The sequence below is a fragment of the Protopterus annectens genome, chromosome 4.part0 (assembly GCF_019279795.1).
Source record: "Protopterus annectens isolate FY-2018-M chromosome 4.part0, PAN1.0, whole genome shotgun sequence".
Classification (NCBI taxonomy): Eukaryota; Metazoa; Chordata; order Ceratodontiformes; family Protopteridae; genus Protopterus; species Protopterus annectens.
The window spans coordinates 938,507,735-938,533,778 of record NC_056733.1 but is presented as its reverse complement, the minus strand read 5'-3'; the positions used below and the strand labels follow the sequence as shown (position 1 = coordinate 938,533,778).

Here is a 26,044-nt window from a genome sequence, read left to right as displayed (position 1 = left end):
GTATTAGTTTAAGGGTGTGCACACTTATGCAACCAACTTATTGTACGTTTTTTATTTTTTATAATTTTCCCCTAACAGATTTGTTTTTCAATTGAATTGTACAGATTATAAAAAAAATGAGACTACAATAAATCATTTCAAAAATTTTCCCACCTTTAATATGACCTATATCACAAAAACCTGGCATTTTAACAGGGGTGTGTACACTTTTTATATACACAGTATATATTTTTCTCTAGGTTAGGCTATGGAGAGTTTTCTTAAGGCATCTACCTTCTATCTCAAAGCCCTTGTGGTTAAACCACCAGACTCAGAACGTGACCCTGCTTGATATGTTATACAAGCTTGGTAAAACATTCAGTGACAGTATACAGAGCTATCTTGATTCTAAATGCTGATTGCAAGATACACATGGCATCACAGGTAGCAAGAAATAGAAATTTTGTCATTTATTTGGTCGCTCACAATCAGGCTAGGTTTATTGTCCTCAGTCAGTCAAGAGAAGACATTAGGAGAGTGAATGAACTTTTTCAGTATGCAGAGGGAAGCTGACATGGAGAAAATCCTGACAGATTACCCCTGATATTGCTGACATGTAGCCCTGAAGTTTTACATTCCATTTAAGTGGATAAACTGCCCGACTAGGCTTTACTGGGGGTACACATGACACAATGCACGTTAATCCTTGGGTACAATGCTTTTTTTTCTACACTGTGGTACACAGCAAGGAAGTTCCCAACCACCTCTACTTTCTGTTTTGGCAATGCAGCCTCAGGGTGTACATCAATCGTGTTCTTAAAAGCTTGTAGGGGATAATGGCAGTTGGCATTTACCTGCTATTAACCTTTTTAAAGATCAAGTCCTACTGGCCTTTCCAAAGCACAGTAGTCCGGGCCTGCTGGATATTACATTTTCATACTAGTGGTTTGGGGAAGTTTACAGTCAACTTTCAAGTGTTAGGCACAGGCTGCTCCTCTCATCCAGAGAAAAGCGAAACCTTCCACATGAAACAGTCAACTCAGCAGCTGCAACACGTGGGTCCATACTGGTCTCAAATACAACACAGGTGAAAATTCGATCAAGCAGCAGTATGAGACCTTCGGTATCACCATATTCAGCGTGGGTTGAAAGGGCACTTACCAATGGATTATCATTTAACCCTCATTATGCTGATCCCGAGTCCAAAGACTGCATTCTTTCACTACCGCTGATCCTGAGTCCAAAGACTGCATTCTTTCACTACCTCTATGGCACATCCCCAGCACCACCTATAGCTACTTGGGTCTGTAGCACATCTAGGTTGTGAACTGTTCAACATACTGGTTTCAGGTTTTACTTACAGCTCTTCAAAGTGTGGATGTTTGCTTCATTATAGGAGAATACAGACTGCCATGAATTCAGATACTAGGTGCTCATCTGCCAGTCAGTGTTTACAAAGATGGTTGTGGTGACAGACTGGTTACTTTAACTGTGAAATCCTATGAAGCAATGAGCTGACAGACAAATCCTGTGATGCGAAATGTTGTCCACGCCACCTTCAAATATTTCCATAGAACTGCTTTGGAAAAGGCAAAACCAGAAGTTTGGTTGACATTTTCCAAATTACAGAGAGATGGTGAAGGTCTGCTTTTTCAGTGGTGAGCAGGTAGGCAATATGTGGGATTTAGTGCTGGGCATATGCACTGAAAACTAAAAGTTTAGTGTTCTGAGAAGGCTATTCAAGAGTATGTCACTTCAGCTTCACAAAGGTTACCCTTTAAATAGTCTGCTTTCTCTAGTGGAAAAGTGAAGGATACTTTGAAATTTGAGAGCTTGAAGCAGACATTTTTGGATGTGCTGTGACAGCAGTCTGGAGAAAACCTCTATACTAGTTATCTATAGGAATCTATGTGACATGGTCATTAACTTGCATGTAATGGAAGAGATGATTCCTGAAAACCTCTATACTAGTTATCTATAGGAATCTATGTGACATGGTCATTAACTTGCATGTAACGGAAGAGATGATTCCTGAAGACAAGGACTTGGTGGAAAGTAATCTTTTAATCAACTAGTTATACTAGTTAACTACAGGAATCTATGTGACATGGTCATTAACTTGCATGTAATGGAAGAGATGATTCCTGAAGACTAGGACTTGGTGGAAAGTAATCTTTTAATCAACTAGTTATACTAGTTATCTATAGGAATCTATGTGACATAGTCATTAACTTGCATGTAATGGAAGAGATGATTCCTGAAAACCTCTATACTAGTTATCTATCGGAATCTATGTGACATGGTCATTAACTTGCATGTAATGGAAGAGATGATTCCTGAAGACTAGGACTTGGTGGAAAGTAATCTTTTAATCAACTAGTTATACTAGTTATCTATAGGAATCTATGTGACATAGTCATTAACTTGCATGTAATGGAAGAGATGATTCCTGAAAACCTCTATACTAGTTATCTATAGGAATCTATGTGACATGGTCATTAACTTGCATGTAATGGAAGAGATGATTCCTGAAAACCTCTATACTAGTTATCTATCGGAATCTATGTGACATGGTCATTAACTTGCATGTAATGGAAGAGATGATTCCTGAAAACCTCTATACTAGTTATCTATCGGAATCTATGTGACATGGTCATTAACTTGCATGTAATGGAAGAGATGATTCCTGAAAACCTCTATACTAGTTATCTATAGGAATCTATGTGACATAGTCATTAACTTGCATGTAATGGAAGAGATGATTCCTGAAAACCTCTATACTAGTTATCTATCGGAATCTATGTGACATGGTCATTAACTTGCATGTAATGGAAGAGATGATTCCTGAAGACAAGGACTTGGTGGAAAGTAATCTTTTAATCACTGCCATTTTTCAATTAAGGGAGTTTGCTGGAACATGACCCATTTGGTCCATTTCTCGTTCTGTGCACCCAATGGTTTAACATGTACCCTACATTTTCTCATCACTGCTGCAAAGGTCCACTTAATGTTCTGGGTGACTGGTTTCACACTTTTACTAAGTACCAAAGAGTTTCTCTGTCTTCTCATATGAGGCTTGCAGGAAAGTCTGGGATGAAGAAACAGTTCAAGTGTCAGACAATATCCATCTTCAACAAACTAGATTATTCTGCCATGTGTGAAACATAACATGCATGATCACTCCTCTGTTACACTACTCTGCCACGTGTGAAACCTAACATGCATGATCACTCCTCTGTTACACTACTCTGCCATGTGCTAACCATGCCATGATCATTATCCTATTACACTACTCTGCCATGTGCTAACCATGCCATGATCATTATCCTGTTACACTACTCTGCCATGTGCTAACCATGCCATGATCATTATCCTGTTACACTACTCTGCCATGTGCTAACCATGCCATGATCATTATCCTGTTACACTACTCTGCCATGTGCTAACCATGCCATGATCATTATCCTGTTACACTACTCTGCCATGTGCTAACCATGCCATGATCATTATCCTGTTACACTACTCTGCCATGTGCTAACCATGCCATGATCATTATCCTGTTACACTACTCTGCCATGTGCTAACCATGCCATGATCATTATCCTGTTACACTACTCTGCCATGTGCTAACCATGCCATGATCATTATCCTGTTACACTACTCTGCCATGTGCTAACCATGCCATGATCATTATCCTGTTACACTACTCTGCCATGTGCTAACCATGCCATGATCATTATCCTGTTACACTACTCTGCCATGTGCTAACCATGCCATGATCATTATCCTGTTACACTACTCTGCCATGTGCTAACCATGCCATGATCATTATCCTGTTACACTACTCTGCCATGTGCTAACCATGCCATGATCATTATCCTGTTACACTACTCTGCCATGTGCTAACCATGCCATGATCATTATCCTGTTACACTACTCTGCCATGTGCTAACCATGCCATGATCATTATCCTGTTACACTACTCTGCCATGTGCTAACCATGCCATGATCATTATCCTGTTACACTACTCTGCCATGTGCTAACCATGCCATGATCATTATCCTGTTACACTACTCTGCCATGTGCTAACCATGCCATGATCATTATCCTGTTACACTACTCTGCCATGTGCTAACCATGCCATGATCATTATCCTGTTACACTACTCTGCCATGTGCTAACCATGCCATGATCATTATCCTGTTACACTACTCTGCCATGTGCTAACCATGCCATGATCATTATCCTGTTACACTACTCTGCCATGTGCTAACCATGCCATGATCATTATCCTGTTACACTACTTTGCCATGTGCTAACCATGCCATGATCATTATCCTGTTACACTACTCTGCCATGTGCTAACCATGCCATGATCATTATCCTGTTACACTACTCTTCCATGTGCTAACCATGCCATGATCATTATCCTGTTACACTACTCTGCCATGTGCTAACCATGCCATGATCATTATCCTGTTACACTACTCTGCCATGTGCTAACCATGCCATGATCATTATCCTGTTACACTACTCTGCCATGTGCTAACCATGCCATGATCATTATCCTGTTACACTACTCTGCCATGTGCTAAACATGGCATGTGTGATCATTCCCATTACACTATTCTGCCATCTACTAACCATGGCATGCGTGATCATTCCCGTTACACTACCGTGCCACCTGCTAACCATGGCATGTGTGATCATTCCCGTTACACTACCATGCCACGTGCTAACCATGGCATGCGTGATTATTCCCCGGTTACAGTACCGTGCCATGTGCTAACCACTGCATGCGTGATCACTCCACGGTTACAGTACCGTGCCATGTGCTAACCGTGGCATGCGTGATCACTCCCTTGTTATACTACTGTGCCACGTGCTAACCATGGTATGTGTGATCATTCCACTTTTACACTACTCTGCCACATGCTAACCATGGCATCCATGATCATTCCCCTGTTACACTACCGTGCCACGTGCATACCATAGCATGCATGACCATTCCCCTGTTACACTACGCTGCCATGCGCTAACCATGGCATGTGTGATCATCCCCCTGTTACACTACTCTGCCATGTGCTAACCACGGCACGCAATATCATTCCCATTACACTACTCTGCCATGCGCTAGCCATGGCATGCATGTTTATTCCCCCTCTTACACTACTCTGCCATGTGCTACCCATGGCATGCATGTTCATTCCGGTTACACTACTCTGCCGTGTGCTAACCATGCCATGATCATTCCCCTGTTACACCTCTCTGCCGTGTGCTAACCATGGCATGATCATTCCCCTGTTACACTACCCTGCTGTGTACTAACCATGGCATGATCGTTCCCACTACACTACTCTGTCATTAACTAACCATGGCATGATCATTGCCTTGTTACACTACTCTGCCATGTGCTAACCATAGCATGTGTGATCATTCCCCTGTTACACTACTCTGCCATGTGCTAACCATGCCATGCATGGTCATTCCTCTGTTCCACTACTCTGCCATCTGCTAACCATGGCATGCATGATCATTCCCCTGATACAGTACTTTGCCATGTGCTAACCATGGCATGGGTGATCATTCCCTTTACACTACTATGCCATGTGCTAACCAAGGCATGCGTGATCATCCACGTTACACTACTCTGCCATGTGCTAACCATGGCAAGCGTGATCATTCCCCTATTACACTACCGTGCCACGTGCTAACCATGGCATCCATGATTATTCCCCTGTTACACTACCGTGCCACGTGCTAACTATAGCATGCATGACCATTCCAGTTACACTACTCTGCCATGTGCTAACCACGGCATGTGTGGCCATTCCCCTGTTACACTACTCTGTCATGTGTAACCACGGCATGTGTGATCATTCCTCTGTTGCACTACTCTGCCATCTGCTAACCATGGCATGTGTGATCATTCCCGTTACACTACTTGGCCATGTGCTAACCACAACACACATGATTATTCCCTTTACACTACTATGCCATGTGCTAACCATGGCATGCATGCTTATTGCCCTGTTACACTACTCTGCCGTGTGCTAACCATGGCATGATCATTCCCGTTACACTACCCTGCTGTGTGGTAACCATGGCATGATCATTCCCGTTACACTACCCTGCTGTGTGCCAACCATGGCATGATCATTCCCACTACACTACTCTGCCATTAACTAACCATGGCATGATCATTGCCTTGTTACACTACTCTGCCATGTGCTAACCATAGCATGTGTGATCATTCCCCTGTTACACTACTCTGCCATGTGGTAACCATGGCATGCGTGATCATTCCCGTTACACTACTCTGCCATGTGCTAACCATAGCATGTGTGATCATTCCCCTGTTACACTACTCTGCCATGTGGTAACCATGGCATGCGTGATCATTCCCGTTACACTACTCTGCTGTGTGCCAACCATGGCATGATCATTCCCATTACACTACTCTGTTGTGTGCCAACCATGGCATGATCATTCCCGTTACACTACTCTGCCGTGTACTAACCATGGCATGCCCGATTACCCTGTTAGACTACTCCGCCATGTGCTAACTATGGCATGCGCGATCATTCTGTTACACAACTCTGCCATGTGCTAATCTTGGCATGTGATCATTCCCCTGTTACACTACTTTGCCATGTGCTAACCATGATCATTCCCGTTACACTACACTGCCATGTGCTAAACCATAGCATGCATCATTCCCCACTAATCTTCAATGAACATGAACGTCTTCATGTTTCAACTCAAAATATTTACTCAGATATTGAACATATCAACTTTTCTCAAAAAAAAAAGTTATATTTTTGACATGATAGTGATTTGCTGTGTGTGTGTGGGGGGGGGGGGGTCTGTTTTCTCCACAGATGTGTGACCTTGGAGTTAGTGTACAAGGAAAAAGGCTGCAGAGGTGCACACTTTTTATTTTGTAAATGTTTCAGTGAGTTGAAGATTTGGCCACTTTATTCATCCTGTTGAATCTTCAGCTAGCTGAAACTTAATACATAGATTCTACAATCTCTGCTTTTGTCAAAATGTGGACGTACACCCAAGATTAATGCAAAAGCACAAAGTGGTGCACATATATTTTTTAAGACCGAGTTCACTACAGTGAAACATGTAGTACTGCGCCAAGTTTGCTCCAGGTTATGTGACTGGTTAGGGTTTGTGTTACGGATGATGCCACACTGCTTCTCCTGTATTTACAAGCTGTTTCTGATGCACTGTCTGTACAACCGTTTCCTATAACAGTATCAATAGAAGGAAAAATTATGACACAATAGCTCCAGCTTTTTCTTTTCCTTTTTTTTTTTTTGCAACTGTTTTACGAAATGCTTGATAAAAATATAAAAACTAAATTAAGTTAACCATTCTACAAACAAAACAGCACAAGTCAAAGTAAAAACCACTGAAGAGCTCTTCTGTAAGGATGGCTGTCAAACTGGATAAACATATGGTGCCTTTAAATTGATAGGTATATCCACACCATTACTTTTTGCTACATTTTCTACATCATAATTAAAAACAAGTAAATGCTTTTGCCTGTCTCATTTTTGGATTATGATTACTGCATTGTACAGCTCTGGAAATAAACATTAAAATCGTCATTTTCGAGAGAAGTGTGATTACTTTAAAGAAGCAGAGCAGCTGCAAAAGCTTAGTTTGACCTGAAGAATAATGCTGTAAATGAATTCTTAAGTTCAGTGCCAATGGGATTTCACTCTACAACCACCACCTGTCGCACAAACGCTGCAGGTATTACACAAAACGTATTAAAACTGCCGGTCAGCACCTAAGTTGATTATGCATTCATAAAGGTAACTGTGAAAATAATGGTAATGGTGCCCTGCTACAGGTCAGCACTTCTAGAAGGTCAGACTAACCAAGCTGCAGCATGCCTGAAAACTATAGTCAGCATCGATTTTTACAACAGAAACTTTATCAATGTTCACATTAACTAATGAAACTGACTTAGAAGCTTTGAGGGTGGAATGGCCAAATTTTCTGTGGACTACACTGCTGGCACGTGCATCACTCAGCACTTTAACCCCTATACCAAGCACTTCCTAAATTCTATCCCATAATTACTGAGTCATGTAAGAAAATTACTAGCTCATGCTCTGAAGAAGTGCCATGTTATAATGCTACTTAACAGCCATTTGGAACACAAGAACTGCTCCAGGGATGGGAATAAACCAAGAATGTCAACAGGTTTTGGCTCTGGGTTGTGCTAACACAGCACAGATGCAGTCTGCTGTGCAAAGGTATAATTACAGACAATGATTGATTTCAACCAGAAAACCAGTACTACAACTTTGTACTAAACACACCCACAAAGAACATGTCTGTCAATTTATATAAACCAGCCTTTATTATTTCACAATGCAATCTGGAGTTACCACAATGAAAAGCAGTCATCATGAAAACAAACATGATGTTTTGTAATACAGCCTTCCTGACACTGTGTTTATTGTACAGTGCCAGTATAAATTACTGGTATATGTTCTGGCCATCCAGGAATAACACCATCACACAGCTGCAGGAATGGCAGACAAATCAGCCATTATACACTATACACATGTATACCAACTTCTTGGATATAAATGTCATGAGACCTACTGTGCGTAGCGAAAGCACTTGTGAAACGTGCCTCAAATTTTACTTCAACCATCAGCACCAGAAAGCTACTGATGATAGGAACTTTAACTTGCTCCACTAACATATACGCACACACGACAGGTATACCTGCATGCCCCTCCCCAAATGGACACAACATGTAACCTGGGTGTCACCCTCCCAAACTCCTCTTTTTCTAAAACCTAATCTAATACCTGTGTGATTACTGGCATGATGCCTTTAAATGTATACCATCTTCTGTCCCCTACAGTGTGCATACACGGGTCCTTCAACTTCTTCTCAGAGCACAGAGCTAGTTTTAGAAGAGGACATGGCATTATTACAGGTTCTCATGTTGGGGTTGCTCTTGTTATAAGTGGTCTACAAGATAAAACAGTCAAGGTGCAGGCATGCCAGGGTTTCATACAACACAGTACCAGCCTTTCCTTCTGCTAACAACCCTTTCCTTTTTGAGTGTTTCCAAATGCTCTTTCAGCAAAGACTGCTACAATGTTCAGCCACAAGAAGAAAGGAAGACAGTCATTGCTGAACCAGTCCAGTTAATTTCTAGACTTTGGAGAAGTGCAGGTAATCAGGGCCACCACAAATATCATGTGTTTTGCTAAGATTTCAACACAGCAACATAACATTGCAGTATTTTACAGGAAACACCCACTGTGAGGTAATTCTGATGGTGCCAAGGACAATGTGTGCAGCACCCACTGTGAGGTCATTTTGATGGTGCAACCACAGTGTGTTCAGCTAAAGCAGGAAGAACATGGATTCATTAACATATTCAGATTCTCAAGAAGGTCGGTAGCGAAAATGGAGTAAACATACCAGGGTACCTACTTTGTTTTCATGCTGGAAGCAAAGAAAAACATTTACAGTCACCCAGTTCACTAATGTAATGGCAAAAATAAAATAGCCAGTGGGTAGTAATTTTAGGGCTGGTTGTTGTTGGTGACGGACAGAAGTCGTCTCTCCTTCCCTGAGGTTAATGGGGGGGGGGGTTAGAGGAGGTGAGGCTACAAATGTGCTTCTTAAACTGGTATAGGAAGCTGTGTTGTCAGCATATAAGTGAATGTTCTTCATGCATGGGAGCAAACACATGGGTCTGCAATGCAAGCAATTCAAGTTGTGCATGTCCCACATTCTGGGCACTGTGTTATCAGGAAAAAATTCCAGTTCCACCAGCCTATTAACAGCAGCCACTAAAATGACTGCTCTTATAAATGGGAGAGTACATGCGATAGTGAGAAAGGCAGAAGCCAAAGGGCTGGAGGGGGATGGGGAGATGAAAAGGTCAAGTGGCAGCCAAGGGTTGAATATGATGGTCCAAAACTGAAAAAAAATGTAAAATAAAAAAAAATCAGAAATGAATTCTGGACAAGACCAGTAAGTGTCCAGCTACAAACTCAAAGGAAATAGGTTGTCATTTGTGAGAACAGGCATGTTTACTGGCACTGCTGCATTTCTGTGGAGGAGGAAGGGAATCTGAACGAATACAGAACGGTGTGTCCCTAGTGGCATCAACACGCCCCAGTGCTGTAGCCTCATGCTGACAACGTTGTCCCTAGTGGCATCAACATGCCCCACTGCTGTAACCTCATGCTGACAATGCTGTTATAAATATGTTGCAGTTTTTCAACCCTTTAGTCACGTCTGGCTGCTCAGGACCTGAAATACTTCAGCACAGCAGGCCTGCATGTTTACCGCTGCTTAAGTTCTTGTAAATATGCATTCATTACTTCGGTAAGCTTGTTTATCCATCGCAGCTTTTGTCGCACCTCCTCCTTTTTCCTTCAGTCTTTCCCAGCATCATCTCCACCAATGAATCCTTTCTTTGCACTATTTGGCAAAGTATTTGAGTTTTTTTACTTACATACCTTCCAGAGAACAGTCTAGAGTTATTTCCTTAACTACTGATTGATTTGATCTTCCTGTAGTCCTCAAAATTCTGAAAAAACTTCCCTGACACCACATCTCAAAGGAATTGATTTTCTGGTGCTTAATCCTGCTTACACTCCAGCTGTTACAGTCATATGTTATTACAGAGGAAACCATAGTTTTGGCTCAACAGACTTTTGTTGAAAATTTGATGACTTTGCTCTTTAATGCGTTGTCAAAATCTGTTACAGCTTTGATAAGACTGCTACGTTCTAATATCTTATAAACATTTGCCATAGCTTTCCTCCCATGAAGCAGGTACCCTGCCCCAGATGATATAAACATATTGCCATTTCTGCTATGTTCTAATATCTTATAAACATTTGCCATAGCTTTCCTCCCATGAAGCAGGTACCCTGCCCCAGATGATATAAACATATTCCATTTCTGCTATGTTCTAATATCTTATAAACATTTGCCATAGCTTTCCTCCCATGACGCAGGTACCCTGCCCCAGATGATAAAGATATTGCCATTTCTGCTATGTTCTAATATCTTATAAACATTTGCCATAGCTTTCCTCCCATGAAGCAGGTACCCTGCCCAGATGATATAAAGATATTGCCATTTCTGCTATGTTCTAATATCTTATAAACATTTGCCATAGCTTTCCTCCCATGAAGCAGGTACCCTGCCCCAGATAATATAAAGATACTGCCATTTCTGCTATGTTCTAATATCTTATAAACATTTGCCATAGCTTTCCTGCCATGAAGAAGGTAGCCTGCCCCAGATGATATAAAGATATTGCCATTTCTGCTATGTTCTAATATCTTATAAACATTTGCCATAGCTTTCCTCCCATGAAGCAAGTACCCTCTTCAGATGATATAAAGATATTGCCATTTCTGCTATGTTCTAATATCTTATAAACATTTGCCATAGCTTTCCTCCCATGAAGCAGGTACCCTCCCCAGATGCTATATGTTCTAATATCTTATAAACATTTCCCATAGCTTTCCTCTCATGAAGCAGGTACCCTGCCCCAGATGATATTAAGATATTGCCATTTCTGCTATGCTCCAATGTCTTATAAACATTTGCCATAGCTTTCCTCCCATGAAGCAGGTACCCTGCCCCACATGATATAAACATATTGCCATTTCTGCTATGTTCTAATATCTTATAAACATTTGCCATAGCTTTCCTCCCATGAAGCAAGTACCCTGCCCCAGATGATATAAACATATTGCCATTTCTGCTATGTTCTAATATCTTATAAACATTTGCTATAGCTTTCCTCCCATGAAGCAGGTACCCTGGCCCAGATGATATAAAGATATTGCCATTTCTGCTATGTTCTAATATCTTATAAACATTTACCATAGCTTTCCTCCCATAAAGCAGGTACCCTGCCCCAGATGATATAAACATATTGCCATTTCTGCTATGTTCCAATATCTTATAAACATTTGCCATAGCTTTCCTCCGATGAAGCAGGTACCCTGCCCCAGATGATATAAACATATTGCCATTTCTGCTATGCTCTAATATCTTATAAACATTTGCCATAGCTTTCCTCCCATGAAGCAGGTACCCTCCCCAGATGATATAAAGATATTGCCATTTCTGCTATGTTCTAATATCTTATAAACATTTGCCATAGCTTTCCTCCCATGAAGCAGGTACCCTCCCCAGATGAAATAAAGATATTGCCATTTCTGCTATGTTCCAATATCTTAAACATTTGTCATAGCTTTCCTCCCATGAAGCAGGTACCCTGCCCCAGACGATATAAAGATATTGCCATTTCTGCTATGTTCTAATATCTTATAAACATTTGCCATAGCTTTCCTCCCATGAAGCAGGTACCCTGCCCCAGATGATATAAAGATATTGCCATTTCTGCTATGTTCTAATATCTTACAAACATTTGACATAGCTTTCCTCCCATGAAGCAGGTACCCTGCCCCAGATGATATAAAGATATTGCCATTTCTGCTATGTTCCAATATGTTTATAAACATTTGCCATAGCTTTCCTCCCATGAAGCAGGTACCCTGCCCCAAATGATATAAACATATTGCCATTTCTGCTATGTTCCAATATCTTATAAACATTTGCTATAGCTTTCCTCCCATGAAGCAGGTACCCTGCCCCAGATGATATAAACATATTGACATTTCTGCTATGTTCTAATATCTTATAAACATTTGCCATATCTTTCCTCCGATGAAGCAGGTACCCTGCCCCAGATGATATAAACATATTGCCATTTCTGCTATGCTCTAATATCTTATAAACATTTGCCATAGCTTTCCTCCCATGAAGCAGGTACCCTCCCCAGATGATATAAAGATATTGCCATTTCTGCTATGTTCTAATATCTTATAAACATTTGCCATAGCTTTCCTCCCATGAAGCAGGTACCCTCCCCAGATGAAATAAAGATATTGCCATTTCTGCTATGTTCCAATATCTTAAACATTTGCCATAGCTTTCCTCCCATGAAGCAGGTACCCTGCCCCAGACGATATAAAGATATTGCCATTTCTGCTATGTTCTAATATCTTATAAACATTTGCCATAGCTTTCCTCCCATGAAGCAGGTACCCTGCCCCAGATGATATAAAGATATTGCCATTTCTGCTATGTTCTAATATCTTACAAACATTTGACATAGCTTTCCTCCCATGAAGCAGGTACCCTGCCCCAGATGATATAAAGATATTGCCATTTCTGCTATGTTCCAATATGTTTATAAACATTTGCCATAGCTTTCCTCCCATGAAGCAGGTACCCTGCCCCAGATGATATAAACATATTGCCATTTCTGCTATGTTCCAATATCTTATAAACATTTGCTATAGCTTTCCTCCCATGAAGCAGGTACCCTGCCCCAGATGATATAAACATATTGCCATTTCTGCTATGTTCTAATATCTTATAAACATTTGCCATATCTTTGCTCTCGTGAAGCAGGTACCCTGCCACAGATGATATAAACATATTGCTATTTCTGCTATGTTCTAATATCTTATAAACATGTACCATAGCTTTCCTCCCATGAAGCAGGTACCCTCCCCAGATGATATAAAGATATTGCCATTTCTGCTATGTTCCAATATCTTATAAACATTTGCCATAGCTTTCCTCCCATGAAGCAGGTACCCTCCCCAGATGATATAAAGATATTGCCATTTCTGCTATGTTCTAATATCTTATAAACATTTGCCATAGCTTTCCTCCCATGAAGCAGGTACCCTCCCCAGATGATATAAAGATATTGCCATTTCTGCTATGTTCTAATATCTTATAAACATTTGCCATAGCTTTCCTCCCATGAAGCAGGTACCCTCCCCAGATGAAATAAAGATATTGCCATTTCTGCTATGTTCCAATATCTTAAACATTTGCCATAGCTTTCCTCCCATGAAGCAGGTACCCTGCCCCAGATGATATAAAGATATTGCCATTTCTGCTATGTTCTAATATCTTATAAACATTTGCCATAGCTTTCCTCCCATGAAGCAGGTACCCTGGCCCAGATGATATAAAGATATTGCCATTTCTGCTATGTTCTAATATCTTACAAACATTTGACATAGCTTTCCTCCCATGAAGCAGGTACCCTGCCCCAGATGATATAAAGATATTGCCATTTCTGCTATGTTCCAATATCCTATAAACATTTGCCATAGCTTTCCTCCCATGAAGCAGGTACCCTGCCCCAGATGATATAAACATATTGCCATTTCTGCTATGTTCTAATATCTTATAAACATTTGCCATAGCTTTCCTCCCATGAAGCAGGTACCCTGCCCCAGATGATATAAAGATATTGCCATTTCTGCTATGTTCTAATATCCTATAAACATTTGCCATAGCTTTCCTCCCATGAAGCAGGTACCCTGCCCCAGATGATATAAACATATTGCAATTTCTGCTATGTTCTAATATCCTATAAACATTTGCCATAGCTTTCCTCCCATGAAGCAGGTACCCTGCCCCAGATGATATAAACATATTGCCAATTTTAGTTGCATTTCGTACTACCTCTTCAAGGTGCATTGGTCAGCACTGCTGCCTAACAATACCTGGTGCTCCACTTCTACTCTTTACCAAGTTTGTATGTCCACCTTGTATTCATGTGAATTCTTAAACAGCAGTTACAGTTTCTCCCACACCCTAAAGCAACTACAACTTTCCAAACTGTCCAAAGTTACGTGTCCCATGTGTGTGTGTTGTGCACCCCACAATAGACTGCCACCCTATCCAGTATTATCTTTTCTGTCTTGCATCCAAGTGCCAGTAGTGAACCCCAACTCTCCCATAACCATGAGACAGACTAAGTGGGTTATCACAGAATGAATACATGTTTTAACCAACAAACCTGAGTAATAAGGCATATATCTATGCTGCCTATTTTGTAAACCCAATGTTTAGGCAGTTCAAATTCCCAATAAAGTCTGTATTTTCGCAAATTTTTTTTATGTGCAAGAGTTTATTTGGGTAATCCAGTGCTTTGCAGATGCCTCAGACAGTCTACCATATGTCCCTATAATATTGTATTCAACCTCCTGATATTAATTATTGTATGAGCAATTTCTAGTCCAGAGTTTAATTTTGGCTTCTTGGATGTTCTTCGTGTTTCACTGTTGCAGTCATTACATTTGGGTTATCTGCTTGCAGTAGCCCACAGTCGGCCTGATTAACAAAGTCTTGAGTCCTGCGTCGGTTGCTGTCCCTTCTTCCATGACGTCAGGTCGTCAGGGGTATAAAACATGCAGCCGACACCATTACATCAGTCTTTCTTGCCGTGCAGTGCCAGAAGCAAAACTAGTTCGCAAGTGCCAGTCGGCAGACTCCTGAAATATTCGTTTTCGAGTTTCAGAACCAAAGTCTTCAACTAAAGCTAAGTACCCCATTGGGGAAACTTTTTCTTGCTCCTTACCGATGTCATTAAAAGTTAATAATTGCATTACTTGTGGAAAGCAAATATCTCACAAAGATTTTCATTCGTACTGTATTCCTTGCCTAGGCCCTGACCACGACGTGCCTTGCTGTCGGTTTTGTGCTTTATTTAATCAGCGCACTATCTGTTGTCGGTATATTTACGCTTCTAAATATTTCGGTTCTCAGTTTAATTATCCAGAAATGTCATTGGTTAGCCATCCGACTACTGGGATTCTGAAAAAACGCAAAGATAAAGACAGAGACAGGCCGCCAAGGTCCAAAGCTGCTGACGACGCTTCTCCTAAGCCAGTCGCCAGTTCGCCGGTACTCAGGGAGGCACTTTTGCAGCCCCTGATACTCGCTACTTTTGACTCGCAGGCCTCTACTGAGACCCATTCAGAGTCCGGTATGCCACGAGATGCTTCAACTGTGGAACCTGTGGATGTCTCTACCTTGGATGGGTCCGGAGCCACTGTGCAGCCACCGGCTTCTGAGGGTGTATACAGGCCTACTGACTTGGATATTAAACTGACGCCTCCTTCTTCATTTAGGCCAAAATCTTGAACCATGCCTAAGAAACCAACATCCAGGCCGCATGCTCAGGCCTCTATGCTTAAAAAATAAATGATAAAAATGGCTGAAGATCTTATAACTCTAATCACGGAAAGCCAACCTCCCCCTTCTAACAGACCTAGGACTGAAGTTGTTTATGAATCGTCTGAACAGGATTCTGATTTTTCTGATTCTTCTGATTATCTGGATTTGCCCTTATCTACGTATGAGGATTCTGATGCAGAGGACTCTATTCCCTCTGCTTCCCCTCCTGAGGATTTTTCTTTTGGTGAGACCTTACACACTCTAATGGAGCATTTCCACTGGGAAAGCCAGGATTTTTCTGATTCAAAAAAGAGGCTTAAGGATTTCTTACTCCTGCCTCAACATAGGCCTTTAGCTATACCTCTTGTACTAGACATTGTTGATGATGCCTTTTCAGAATCTAATTACACAAACTCCACTCCACACACCTTCAGATAGAAACAACTCTGATCCAAAACAATACCAAAACAGCAAAACCTTCAGAAGTCAGGAATCGAAAAACAGGAACCAAAGTCAAATCCAAAAGCAAACTCTTTATTCTCCAGCGCCTCGGTGTAACCACCTTTCAAGAGTATACATCTTTTCAGAATCTGGTTTGGCCCCTGATTCTTTGCCTCCTGCTTCCAGAAAACCTGACAGATATTACAGGGGTCCTGATTCTCACAAGTTCCTTTTTAAAAATTCTATTGCGGATCCAGAGACTAGTTCACAGGGACCCAAGGGCATTAAGGCTTCTACTGCTAAAAATCCTACCCCTTCTGATAGAGACTCCACGGCGCTGGATAGATGGGGTAAGAAGGCTTACACTTCTGCAACCTTGGCTATTAGGGCTTTAAACTGCCAGTTTCATATGTTAAAGTATCAACATGTTATTGGCTTGCTTAAACAGAAAATTATGTCAATTCCTAACTGTGCTGAAAATAAAGAATTACAGGATTTAATGCATTCTGCGGAACAGGTTGGAAAACATACTTTGCAATGTGGATTTGATTCATTAGAGGCCTCTTGCAGGGCTGCTGTTACTGGGTCTGTGCTCAGAAGGCATGATTGGCTTAAGAAGCAAGGTTTGCCCGATCATGTTAAAGCTAAATTGTTGGATGCTGCCTTAAATCAGGACCACCTGTTTGGCAACAAGGCTGAGGAAGTTCTTAAAAAGATGGAAGATAAAGCTAAATCTATGCAAACTGTCAAAGATTTCTTACAAGTTCAACTTCCTAGATTTAGTAGGCACTGGCTCTCTAAGAATTGGTCCTTTCCAGCCCATTCCAGGTCTTCTCAAGCCAAATCCAGACACAGCAGAAACCCCAGGTTTCAGTCCCAAGGGAGACACAAGAGTAGGCAGTGGGGGGGGGGTTTCTGCACCCAAACCTGATAGTAGTAAGACTCCCCCTATGGAAAACTGCCTCAATGACTTGCTTTTAAAACTTCCAAGCACTTCCCAACTGAATGCTCGTTTAGCCGGAAGGATTGGTCTGCAGGCCAAAAACTGAGAACTCCCCAGGACAAATGGGTTTTACATATAGTGTCCCAGGGAGACAGATTTAATTTCCACACGTTACCAACACCAAGCGGGTGGCCAGATCTACCCCCAAATCAGTGGGCAGAGACCCAGAATCAAGTACTCTCTCTTAAACATGGGGGGGGGGGGCTAATCAGTTGGCACCAGAAGAGGAAAGGGACAAGGCTTCTATTCAAGACTTTTCCTGGTACCCAGAAAAGGCAATTCATGGAGTCCTATCCTAGACCTTTCTATTCTAAACACCTTTCTGGTGATTCCAAAATTCAAAATGCTGACTCTTCACCAGCTGTTTCCTATGCTAGGCAAGGATGCATAGTTGGCAACACTAGACTTAAAAGAAGCATACCTGCACATACCTATCAGGGAGTCTTGCAGAAGATACCTAAGCTTCAAAGCAGGTTATATGCACTATCGGTTCTCTGCACTGCCCTTTGGCTTATCTACTGCGCCCAGGGTATTCACAAAGTGCCTAGCTCCAGTCATTACATTTTGCAGGCAAAGAAATATTCAAATATACCCATACCTGGACGATTGTCTAATTCAGGCAGAAAGCAAGGACATTCTTTTGAATCATCTGGCCTTTGTTCAAAGGGTACTGACTTGTCTGGGGTTCACCATAAATAAAAAGAAATCCCCCCTGGTACCCGGCTAACAAATTATATTCTGGGAGCAAGCTTGAATACAACTTTCCAGATGGCTTTCCTCATGCCAGAGAAAAGTATTCATTTGACAACTTACTTCAAACAAGTGGCCACAAAAACCCAACTATCTGCAAGGCAAATACTGCAAGCCTTGGGGTTTATGGCCTCCTGCATTCTTCTAATTCCATATGCAAGTATGCATATGAGGAAACTACAATGGTATCTCAAAAGCATATGGTGTCAACATTCACAGGATCTAGAAGCAAGGATTCCTATCATACCTTGCCTACGCCTAGAGTTCCTTTGGTGGGCAGAGGCCTGCCACCAAAACAGGGGACTACCATTCACATTACCCCCTGCCGACAAATCTTAACAACAGAAGCATCAGACTATGCATGGGGGGGGCTCACCTGGCAGGGAAGTGTATTCAGGGCAAATGGAACCAAAGTCAAATGCACCTGCACATAAATCAAAAGGAAATGTTAGCTGTACAGAATGCTCTGACAGCCTTCAAGGACCACATTCTTCCAGGAGAACTAATGGTAAAGATGGACAACACCACTGTCATGTAGAACATAAACAAGCAGGGGGGTTACACATTCTTACCCCCTCTGCAGACTAGCCATGGCATTGTGGAACACAGCCTTGAGCTACCAAGTGGATCTGCAAGCTCAATTCCTGCCAGGAAAACTAAATACACCGGCATATGGACTAAGCAGAAACCTCATGGCCCCACACAAGTGGAAACCTGAAACCAAGGATTTTCAACATGTTGACAAGCAAATGGGGGTGCCCAGATATAGACTGGTTTGCCTCCCACCAGAACCATCAACTGGACACATTTTGCACAAGGATTCCCCACACGCTAGCTTGGAATGTGGATGCCCTATCCTTCAGCTAGAAAAACCTATCAGTTTATGCCTTTCCTCCTCTGCCTCTGCTCTCCAAGTTACTACTAAAGATCAAACAGGACAAGCCAAGTACAATTTTAATTGCACCAGACTGGCCTTACCAACACTGGTACCCACTCTTGTGCAGTGTGTCACGCTCGGCTCCATGGCACCTGCCTCATATTCCTTCCCTGTTGTCTCAGCAGGAGGACCAGATTCTGCACCCTCAGCTGCAAATCCTGAACCTAGCAGCAGGGCTAACTACCTAATCTCTCCTTCACCATCCCTCAGTAAATCAGTGATGGATATCATTTTAGAGGCAAGGAGGCCTAGTACTAGAAAATCTTATGCTGCAAAATGGAAAAGATTCTGTGCCTGGAATCAATCTCAAGGAATTAATGCAGCAGTGCCTAACTGATCTCAGATTCTACAATACTTGACTGAGATGCTTCATAAGGGCTTGCCTTTTTCCTCCATCAAAATTCATGCCTCAGCCATTTCAGCTCATTATAGTTTAGAGCCTCCCCTCTTCTCTCACCCACTGCTCAAGCAGTTCCGCAGAGGGGACAAAAATATAAGGCCACCCAGGAGAGCTCCAACTCCAGCCTGGGATCTTAACTTTGTCTTGGAGAAACTCACTCTTCCTCCTTTTGAGCCAGCTGCTACTGCAGATCTAAAATATATTTCCTGGTAAACAGCTTTCCTTTTAACAATCACTTCTGCAAGAAGTGTATCTGAATTACAGGCCCTTGTGGTAGTGGAACCTTTCACATCATCTTTCATGTGGACAGGGTGTCCCTCAGAACCATTCCCTCCTTCATGCCCAAGATGGTATCCAGTGTGGTTCTTAATCAGTCCATTCATTTGCCTACCTTCTTCCTAACACACAGAACAAAGGGGAACGGATACCGCACTCTTCAGATGTGCACAGACAGCTTAGATTCTACTTGGACAGGACTAAACTTCAAATGAAATCTGAACTGCTGGTGGCATTTGTTGCAGGGACAGAGGGGAAAGCTATTTCAAAACAAACCACTTCAAAATGGATAGGCTACTGCATTCTTTTCTGCTATAAGCACCATGGAAAACCTATCCCACAGGGCATCAGACCCCAATTCAACAAGGGCTGCACCTACCTCTACAGCCTTTCTCAGGGGCGTCCCTACTAGGGACATCCTAGAAGCTGCTACCTGGAGTTCTGTGCATACTTTCACCAAGCATTATCATTTGCCAATTTTCTCTAAATTCAGAGCTGGTTTTGCCACTGCAGTCTTGCAGGGCCTTATAGCTGGTCCTATTTCTATTTAAATTATTCCTCCCATCCATAGCTTTGGAATTCTACCCAAATGTAATGACTGCAACAGTGAAACACGAAGAACATAGTACAGTTGTGTGCACTTACCATAAATGTAGATGTTAGAGTGTATTCACTGTTGCAGTCCTGGTTACCTTCCCTCCAGCCCCCTTTCTTCTTTTGGCTTAACCTCTACTCTCACTTATTATGCTCTAAAAGCTTTTTGGTGTTTTTGCTTTTTTGTTGGAGGTATATCCTTGTATTTATAGATTTAATTGCTTCCCATTAGGGGGGCACCTGACATTTGGGGCAAGAAAAACTGATGTAAGGCGTCGGCTGCATGTTTTTATACCCCTGACGACCTGACATCATGGAAGAAGGGACAGCAACCGACGCAGGACCCAAGACTTTGTTAATCAGACTGACTGAGGGCTACTGCAAGCAGATAACCCAAATGTAATGACTGCAAGAGTGAATACACTCGAACATCTACATTTATGGTAAGTGTACACAACTGAACTTTCTGTGTACTCTTATAAATAACGAGTCTCTGTTGCCTATTCAACAAAAGCTACAAAACCAAGACATCCTTTCTGCATCTTTAAACCAGCTTTCTATAATGTTTCTTAGTACAAAATCCTCCAAACAAAACAAAGCTTATAAATCCCCTATTTCATTGTAGAGTCTCCTGGCATTCAGCAAATATACCCTCACCTCCATTTTTTATCTTGTATATTTTTCAATTGTATTTATTTTGCAAAACAAACATTGCTAGTTCAAATGTTATTTACAAAACAAAACTGAATATACAAATTGACATCTGAATAGAAAAAATTAGAATTTCTGTAAGGGCAAAGCCTTCACCCTCTGTGGAAGGTGCTACGTGTTCCCAGCATCACTTATTACAAATAACTTAATGGCAGCTACACCTCAGAATGAGATTTTTATTTTTCCCCATGGCAGTGATTTCTAATACAGTACCAACTTTCACAGAAACAAGTCTATTCCCACTGAAACAATATAGCCCACTGCCCCTTTACCAATAAGTACAGTTGTGTAAAATCTTACGATAACAGTAGCTGCCCTTCATTTCACTGTTGCAGTATTCTTTACTCAAGGGATCTCCTGCCAAAGATAACACAATGTATGCTAGATATACCAAAGCCTTTAGTTCTTATAGGCATCATACCCTCTCAAGGTATAGGGCATAACAGTGACATACTAACACACACACAGAACTGAAAAAGCCCCAAGAGGAACAGAATACACTTAAGAACAAGGAGAACATGTGCATCCAGAAGAGGAAAAAGAAGAAGCATCCCTCGGGCAGGAGGGCAAGAGCTAGAACAGCAGGGGAGGAAGGGAGCGAATACTGCAACAGTGAAGAGAAGGAAATCTACCGTTATAAGATTTTACAAAATTTTGCTATGTTCTTCCACACCACTGTTGCAGTATTCTTTACCTATGGGGCAGTACAAGAGCTTAAGAGGAAGCCTGAAAGGAGGAAAGCCCCGAAGAGCCCTCTACAAACTCATGCAGGACAGCCATGGCAAAGCCTGCCTTTGCCGTGGAAATGACATCCAACTTGTAATGCTTACAGAAAGTGTGAACATAGGACCAAGTAGCAGCCTCAAGGATGGAACTGGTATTCAAACCCTTGAAAAAAGCACTAGAAGAGGCAGCTGCACTATTAGCTCCTTCACCAACGAGGAAAAACATTTCCATGAAAGGAATAACAAAAATAAACAGCCTTAGAAATCCAGGAGGGAATGGTTTGCTTAGAAACAGCCAAATCCAAAGACCTGAGAAGAAAGGAAACTAAAAGCTGCACAGATCTGTGAATAAATCCAAATAATATCGGAGCTGTCTATGCAAACTCAGGGTGTAAAGAACCTTCTCAATGGCAGACTACAGAGAAAGAAAAAAGCAAGTAACATGAATAGATTGATTAAGGGACAACTCATTAACCACCTTGGGCATAAAAGAAGGAATAGTACAAAGAGACAACTCTCATCTCTGTAGAAAACTAAGAAAGAAAGAATAGCCATGAGAGTCTGAAGTTCAGCCACTCTCTTGGCTGAAGTGGCTGAAGTGAGAGCCAAAAGAAGAACAGTCTTCCAAGTACAATATTGTAAGGAAGGTACAATGTTGTAAGGAAGCTAAAGATTGTGGCTCAAAAGGAACCCAAAACAATTTTTCAAGTACAAAAATGAGGTCCCAGGAAGGCACAACAGCCTTCCTGGGAGGCCTAATATGAAGGATGCCTTTAAGAAATTGCTTGACCTGAAATCCAGTGGTCAGAGGAAAAGTCAAGCGCAGACAAATTGAAACTGCTGACAAGTGAGCCTTAACCGAAGAACCCAGCATGGAGCAAGTCACACGAATAAGAGAGAACTAGAGGAACCTCCACAGAGGAAGGATCTTGATGGCAAGAGATCTGGGTGGCACAGTGGTTAACATTGTCCCCTCACAGCAAGAGGTAATCAGGTTAGATTCTCAGCCGGGGTTGTCTTCTGTGTGGAGTCTGCATGTCCTCCCTGCGTTCATGTGGGTTTCCTCTGGGTACTCCGGTTTCCTCCTACATTCCAAAGACATGCATCTGGAGCTTTATCCCTGGGCCTCCACTAAAAATAGGCTCTGTCCTCATCAGACTTTCCCAGTCAACAAATGTTAAATAAATAAATAAATAAATACATTTAATTAAATTAATTAATTGAAAAGAGGCACCAGACAGATAATCGCTTCCATTTGGACATGTATGATTTGCTGGTAGTGGGTTCCATGGCCTCCTGCAGAACCCAAAGTACAACAGAAAAGGGGTGCTTGAAAGGGATCAAAACCCTATCACCCCACAGCATCAGTTGAAGAGTAGACAACTGAGAATGGATAAGAGACCCCTTGTCTTGTGTGAGAAGATCCACCTAGTGGGGTAACTTGTAGTGACAGTCTCTGGTCAAGTGAGAAAGAGGGGGAACCAATGCTGTCTATGCCAAAAGGGAGTCACCAGCAAGAGTTTGAGAAGAGTCCTGCCTGATCTTGTGCAAGACGTGCAGTAAGAGAGGAAGGGGGAGGGAAGGGATACAAAAACAGCACTTTAAGAAAAAGGCAGGGCGTCCACTTTGGAAACCAAAGGAGTTGGGACTGTGGAACAGAACCGAGGAAGTTGTCTTTTCAGAGTGGAGGAAAAAAGATCTGCCTGATGAAAACCCCACCAATGGACAATGCTCAGAAACACGTCTCTGTGAAGCACCCATTTCTGAGCTTGTGTGCTGGACATGTTCAAGGAGGCTGTCACTAGACTGCTCTGAGGGAATGCAAAGAGCCTTCTGAAGAATTACTTGTTACTGGACAGCTAGAGCCCAGACCTGAAGAGCTAGTCTACAAAGAAGATAAGACCGTGTGCCCCCTTGCTTGCTGACATACTACAGCACTGTGGTATTGTCTGTGAAAACTTTTAGGAGCCTGGGATGAAAGATGAAATGAAAAGCCTGAAGATCCAGAATCAAAACCCTCACCTCTTTTACACTGATGTGGTCTGACCTATGATGACGAAGTCAGAGACCCTGAACCTTGAGGAGGCCACAGGAGGTTCCCCAGCCCTTGTCTGAGGCATCTGTAAAAAGCTCCCGAGGAGGAACTGACGCTTGAAAAGGAAGCCCCAGGTTGAGTGAAAGTTGATGAATCCACCAACTGGGAAGGAAAGGTACCTGGAAGTCCAGGAGTGACAATGCTGAAGCTACTCTGACTTGAGGTACCAATGAAGCTTTCTCATATGGAGCCTGGAGAGAGGGAGCATGGGAATAGTGGAAGCCACAATCCCCGAGAACCCTGTGAAAAAGTCTGGGTAGGACAGATGCCACAGGAAGAAGAAGAAGAGATATGAAAAAGGCAATAAGAGACAGAGTCCTGGAGGCAGGCAGAGATGCCAGTATGGGAACTGTCTGAAGTCTGCAGCCAAGGAAAATATGATTCTGGAAAAGCATCAGAACTGATTACTGGACAATTACGGTGAACCCCAGACTCTGTAATAGGGAATAAGTAAACTTGAGGTCCTAAAGCACAGTACTGGGGGAAGGGGATTGAATAAGCAGATCATCTAGATAAGGAAAAATCTGAATTCCTCAAATCCTCCAAACAGGAGCAAGGCATTTGGTGAATACCCTTTGGGGCAGCAGACAGGCCAAAGGGCAAAGCAAACAAATGGAAAATACAAGGAAGAGACACGAAAATGTTTAAAAATTTCCTGATGATGGGATGGATAGGGATGTGAAGGTATGCATCCTTGAAATCCAGAGGTATCAGAAAGGCCTTGGGGTAGAAGGAAAGAAAACAACATCTGCATCTAAAAGGAAGGAATCTTAAAAAAGGTGTTCAGCTGGGAAAGATCCAAAATTGGACTCCAGGTGCCCTCTGTTCTGGAATAAAATCCCTTCCCTATTTGGGAGGAAGTAAAGCTTGAATGGTTCCCTGAGCCAAAAGAACCTCTGGGAAATGAAAAATCTGATCCTGAGGAGGTTCAGGAATGTCTGAAAAGGGAGGAAGGGACTTCCAAAACATGAAATATCCATGATGGATAAATTCAGATCCCAAGAGTCTGAAGAGATTCATAGCCAAACTTTAAGAAACAGGGAAAGATGAAGGGACAAGGGAACCCGGCCAACGGACGGAGGAAGCAAACTGCCAAATAGAACCCAGGCTTGTCCATGAAAGCAGGCTTCTGAGTGGCAGGAGTCTAAGTAGACTTAGTGGGAGGGACACACCTAGAACCCTTCCTTCCCTTAGGAGAAGTGCAAGATTGTCTATGAACAAACACAAAATTCAAGGGATAATTCCTCCGAAATTTAGGAGAAACAAAAATATGTGTCAGCTTCTGTCAGGCTTTGCCCTTGTTCTGGAGAGACTTGAAAAGCTCAGAAGGTGCAGATCCAAAAAGGTTTTTATTATCCAAGGCAGCATTTAAAAGTTTGACCTTAATGACATCAGGCAAAGCCAGGAATAACTTCTCATAACTGAACTAGAGGCAGCAGCAATGGCAGAGGCATCCGCTACATCATAGCTGCATTTGAACAAGTTGCAGGCAACATCAGAAATAGAGCCTAGCAGGGAAAGGGCCAAAGCCTTTCCCCGAGTCAGGAAGGTCAGAAACCATCTTAGAAACCTGAGAAAGGACAGCCAACATACCTAACCATATGACTCTAGTAGCTGATGGCCCTAAAGGATAAAGTGGCAGCAGTGTAAACATTCTTTCCCAGCCTTTTCATAGCCGTACTATCCTTATCAGAAGGCACCAGGTTGGTAGAGGACAACAACCTGGATGGCTTGTCAGAAGAGATGGACACTACAGAAGGGCATTCATAAAGAAAATGTTCACTTCTCAGGCACCTTATAGAAACTATCTGGCTTCTTAGGTGCAGAACACTGACAGTCAGGGGCTACAGAAGGGCAGCCAAACCAGGAGAAACAGCAGATGGTTTGGGAAACTCCATCTGTAGCAGCTCATATCTTTTTTGAATCTCAGAGAATTGAGAACAATCCCACTTAAAATAATTTACCATACGGGCAATGGTAACCCCAAACCACAACTCTCCCAAAGGGGAATCTGGACTTACAGAGTCCTCCTCCTCTGAACCATAGTCAAAGGAGGAA

The 26,044-nt window shown here is 42.2% G+C and overlaps 1 protein-coding gene across 2 annotated transcripts in view; it reads right to left on the bottom strand.

Moving 5' to 3' along the window:
* Positions 1 to 26,044, bottom strand: part of HIP1R (huntingtin interacting protein 1 related) — a 2,955,354-nt gene that overhangs the window by 1,715,904 nt on the left and 1,213,406 nt on the right. The window lies entirely within an intron of this gene.